Source organism: Palaemon carinicauda, chromosome 6 (assembly GCF_036898095.1).
Source record: "Palaemon carinicauda isolate YSFRI2023 chromosome 6, ASM3689809v2, whole genome shotgun sequence".
Classification (NCBI taxonomy): Eukaryota; Metazoa; Arthropoda; class Malacostraca; order Decapoda; family Palaemonidae; genus Palaemon; species Palaemon carinicauda.
This window is the reverse complement of record NC_090730.1, coordinates 34,119,651-34,125,416: the sequence shown is the minus strand read 5'-3', so window position 1 is coordinate 34,125,416 and position 5,766 is coordinate 34,119,651.

Here is a 5,766-nt window from a genome sequence, read left to right as displayed (position 1 = left end):
AAACTAAATGATCTTGGTATGTAGATAAATGAAATTATTCTAGCAATTGGCTTGTAGTACAAAATTATCACTTCTTTGACAGCATGAATTAGAGCACCTTTACTGTACAAGTGATGTCAACATTAATTCATGCAGATTTAAAACATTTAGGATAATATCAAATCACGTTTAGCATTGATTATTTAACCTTAAATTGGTTTCAAACATCAGTAAAACAGTATAAGAACAACCATCTTGGGTATGTTGCAAATCCGCAAACCTCTTTTGAGCTTTGGAATTATATCTAATACTTGTATAACTAACTAACTTTTCTTACAGTGGAAGATCTATTTGAGAGAATAGTAAAACGTATACCTCACCTTTCCTATCAGTTGGAAGAGATGTCCAAACATTTGACGGATTATCTTGTTTTTTGCTTGGTAAAAGATATCAGTGTTCACACATCCAGGATTAAGGCTGTTTACCGTTACTCCTAAAACGTGAAATAGAAATAGTGATTAAATACATTAGATAAATTTAGCTTTTCGCATTACTTGAAACTTTTCATGTGATCATATACTAAGGCCAAAGTTTTATTTTACGAATATCAGAACCACTTTAGAAATTAAATTATCTTATTTACAATTTCAAGTTAGATTAGGTTTCCGTTTAATTGGCACTATCCATCAGGCAGCCAAAATATAAATATGAGATCTGGCAATAGGGGCAAGGAGGCCAATCAACGCTGAGGTGCAACTAAGAGAAAGTTCTGAAGTAACCAAGTGTACCAAAAGTTGAAATAGGTTCGATAGGTTTTGTTCTAACGAACTACTTATTTTTTTTATAGAAACTGAATCCCATGGCACAGACACAATTTACGAAATCAAATACACATGGAGATATACTTGTTGATGAAAAATCATCGTTATCAATACTATAAGAAAAATGCCGATGGAACAAAAACTTCTTGGAGATGTGTGACGTGATCCTGCCAAGCAAGAGTGCATACTGTGAATCATGAAGTGACGAAGCGAGTTAATGATCATAATCACGATTCGTCTGCTGCTGCAATTAAAGCAAATATTTCGATTTTAGATCTGAAAGGTGTGATATTTACACAAGAGCCAACAAGAACTCTTATTGGTACTACTCTGTTAAGCCACAACGAATTTTCCATGGCAGAAAGGTCTTCTGTTTCGACAATTGGGAGGAATGTTCGTCGCTGGAGACAGAAAGCTGAAAACGCTCCACCTATACCAAAGGGAAGATATAATTTCGAAATCCCAGAAGAATACCGTATTCTCCCGAGTGGACAAAAGTTTCTTGCTGTCAATACTGGAATACATGACGAGAAGAGAACTCTTATCTTTGCAAGTGAAGAACGCTTGAATGACTTGACATGGTTTCCAAATTGGGCAGCAGATGGAACGTTAAAAGTATGTCCACAAATATATTATCAACCTTACTGCATTCGCCGCAGTTTTGCTCTTCTTCTCATTAAGACTAAAAACAAACTTATGACCCACTTCCGTAGTTTATTGCAGTTCCGTTCTCAACTCAATCCCACAACATTACAACGGATTTTGTGCTAGGGTCTAGAAGAAGTATTATGGAAATATTTCCTAATGCAACAATCACCTCCTGTCTTTTCCATTTGTCAAAATTAGTATTTGAGAGTATATGCGACCTTAGTTTAAGACAACGCTATCAAAGAGGAATTACCGTTTTTCCGAGAAATAAAATGGTCAATATTTGTCTCCAGTCATTGATTGATCAGTACAATTCAGAAAACTAATTGTCTTACTTACGAGGAGTTGCTTATAACATGCATAACTTTTAAGTATGAGCTTAGAAATAGCTATCCTAAGTCAATATAGAAAAATATGACCTAATCTTTTTAGACTTATAGAAAATTTATATTGTATACATATGTATAAAAATTTTCTATTTTATAAAGTTTTTAAAGATAATAAAACATGCAAATGAAATATTGATGTCTATATAAAGGTCCATTAGTGACAGGTATGGCTAAAGGTATAATTATTGTCAAAGTATGAAGTAAGAATCTAAATTATTTGATGCAATTAAATCATATGCATATTCAGGGTGGATAAAGGTATAAATGAAATTACTGTGTAAAAGTATAGAGTAAAGGTAAGAATAAAAAGCTTTATAGAAAAAGTAAAACACACATACATGTACGCAAATATCCAGGACGTATATGTCCGGGGACGCAATTGACTGGGGACACAAGTGTCCGGGACAGTACGCAAATGATGGGAATCTTCTTCAGTGAACACAATATACTAAAAGAAGTAAGACTTGTTTTTTTGCATTTGTCCACCTGATAAAGAAACAGTACAAGTGAATCTTTATCAAGATACAAAGCATAATAGAGCAAGTCAAACTTCTTCCTTGTGATGAGTCCATTTGTAGAATACCCCCCCCCCCAAGTATCCAAAATAGATTGCTGCTTCCCTTCGCCATCCTCCTCCTCTTTTTAGATTTTCTAGTTTTATATATATATTTTTTCTTCTATCAATCTCTGGGGAATCTTCTTCAGAGAACACAACGTACTGGAAGAAGTAATACTTGTTTTTTCTGCATTTGTCCACCTGATAAAGAAACAGTACAAGTGAATCTTTATCAAGGTACAAAGCATAATAGAGCAAGTCAAACTTCTTCCTTGTGATGAATCCATTAGTAGAATACCCCAAAGTATCCAAAATAGATCGCTGCTCCCCTTCCTTATCCTCTTCCTCTTTTTGTATTTTCTAGTTTTAAATATATATTTTTTTCTTCTATCAATCTCTGGGGAATCTTCTTCAGGGAAAACAACATACTGGAAGAAGTGAGACTTGTTTTTTCTGCATTTGTCCACCTGATAAAGAAACAGTACAAGTGAATCTTTATCAAGGTGCAAAGCATAATAGAGCAAGTCAAACTTCTTCCCAGTAATGAGTCCATTTGTAGAATACCCCAAAGTATCCAAAATAGATCGCTGCTCCCCTCCCTCATCGTCCTCGTCTTTTTAGATATTTTAGTTTTATATATTTTTTTTCTTGTATCAACATCCTTGGAATCTTCTTCAGAGAACACAACTTACTGGAAGAAGTAAGACTTGTTTTTTCTGCATTTGTCCACCTGATAAAGAAACAGTACAGGTGAATCTTTATCAAGGTGCAAAGCATAATAGAGCAAGTCAAACTTCTTCCCAGTAATGAGTCCATTTGTAGAATATTGAGTATTGTTCTCCTGTCTGGTCTTCAGCTGTTGATTCCCATCTTAATTTGTTGGACAGAAACTTACGGTCTATTAAATTTCTTATTCCTGATCTAGATATTAATCTCTGACACCGTCGTTCAATTAGTTCATTATGCATGTTGCATAAGATTTTTCATAACTCTGACCATCCTTTACATTCAGATCTCCCTGGACAATTCTATCCTGTTCGTATTACTAGGCAGGCAGTTAATTCTAATAGCCAGGCCTTCTCCATCATGAGGCTCAATACTACGCAGTACTCTAGAAGTTTTATTCCTGCTGTTACCAAGTTGTGGAATGATCTTCCTAATCGGGTAGTTGAATCAGTGGAACTTCAAAAGTTCAAAGTTGGAGCAAATGCTTTTTTGTTGACCAGGCGGACATAAGGCTTTTTATAGTTTATATATGACGTATTTGTTTTTGACGTTGTTAAAAGTTTATATATATTATGACATATCTCTTTTGACGTTGTTACTTTTTTAGAATGATTTATTGTTAATTTGTTCTCTTCATTTATTTATTTCCTTCTTTCCTTTCCTCACTGGGCTATGTTTCCCTGTTGGAGCCCCTGGGCTTATAGCATCTTGCTTTTCCAACCAGGGTTGTAGCTTGGATAGTAATAATAATAATAATAATAATACCACAAAGTATCCAAAATAGATCGCTGCTCCCCTTCGTAATCCTCCTCCTCTTTTCGTATTTTCTAGTTTTATATATTTTTTTTCTTGTATTAACATCTGGGGAATCTTCTTCAGAGAACACAACTTGCTGGAAGAAGCAAGACATGTTTTTTTCTGCATTTGTCCACCTGATAAAGAAACAGTAAAAGTGAATCTTTATCAAGGTACAAAGCATAATAGAGCAAGTCAAACATCTTCCCTGTGCTGAGATCATTTGTAGAATACCCCCCAAGTATCCAAAATAGATTGCTGCTCCCCTCCCTCATCGTCCTCGCCTTTTTAGATTTTTTAGTTTTATATATTTTTTCTTGTATCAACATCCTTGGAATCTTCTTCAGAGAACACAACTTACTGGAAGAAGTAAGACTTGTTTTTTCTGCATTTGTCCACCTGATAAAGAAACAGTACAGGTGAATCTTTATCAAGGTGCAAAGCATAATAGAGCAAGTCAAACTTCTTCCCAGTAATGAGTCCATTTGTAGAATATTGAGTATTGTTCTCCTGTCTGGTCTTCAGCTGTTGATTCCCATCTTAATTTGTTGGACAGAAACTTACGGTCTATTAAATTTCTTATTCCTGATCTAGATATTAATCTCTGGCACCGTCGTTCAATTAGTTCATTATGCATGTTGCATAAGATTTTTCATAACTCTGACCATCCTTTACATTCAGATCTCCCTGGACAATTCTATCCTTTTCGTATTACTAGGCAGGCAGTTAATTCTAATAGCCAGGCCTTCTCCATCATGAGGCTCAATACTACGCAGTACTCTAGAAGTTTTATTCCTGCTGTTATCAAGTTGTGGAATGATCTTCCTAATCGGGTAGTTGAATCAGTGGAACTTCAAAAGTTCAAAGTTGGAGCAAATGCTTTTTTGTTGACCAGGCGGACATGAGGCTTTTTATAGTTTATATATGACGTATTTGTTTTTGACGTTGTTAAAAGTTTATATATATTATGACATATCTGTTTTGGCGTTGTTACTTTTTTAGAATGATTTATTGTTAAATTGTTCTCTTCATTTATTTATTTCCTTTTTTCCTTTCCTCACTGGGTTATTTTTCCCTGTTGGAGCCCCTGGGCTTATAGCATCTTGCTTTTCCAACTAGGGTTGTAGCTTGGATAGTAATAATAATAATAATAATAATAATACCACAAAGTATCTAAAATAGATCGCTGCTCCCCTTCGTAATCCTCCTACTCTTTTCGTATTTTCTAGTTTTATATATATTTTTTTCTTGTATTAACATCTGGGGAATCTTCTTCAGAGAACACAACTTGCTGGAAGAAGCAAGACTTGTTTTTTTCTGCATTTGTCCACCTGATAAAGAAACAGTACAAGTGAATCTTTATCAAGGTACAAAGCATAATAGAGCAAGTCAAACTTCTTCCTTGTGCTGAGTTTATTTGCAGAATACCCCCCAAGTATCCAAAATAGATTGCTGCTCCCCTCCCTTATCATCCTCGCCGTTTTAGATTTTTTAGTTTTATATATTTTTTCTTGTATCAACATCCTTGGAATTTTCTTCAGAGAACACAACTTACTGCAAGAAGTAAGACTTGTTTTTTCTGCATTTGTCCACCTGATAAAGAAACAGTACAAGTGAATCTTTATCAAGGTACAAAGCATAATAGAGCAAGTCAAACTTCTTCCTTGTGATGAGTCCATTTGTAGAATACCCCCCAAGTATCCAAAATAGATTGCTGCTCCCCTCCCTTATGATCCTCGCCGTTTTAGATTTTTTAGTTTTATATATTTTTTCTTGTATCAACATCCTTGGAATTTTCTTCAGAGAACACAACTTACTGCAAGAAGTAAGACTTGTTTTTTCTGCATTTGTC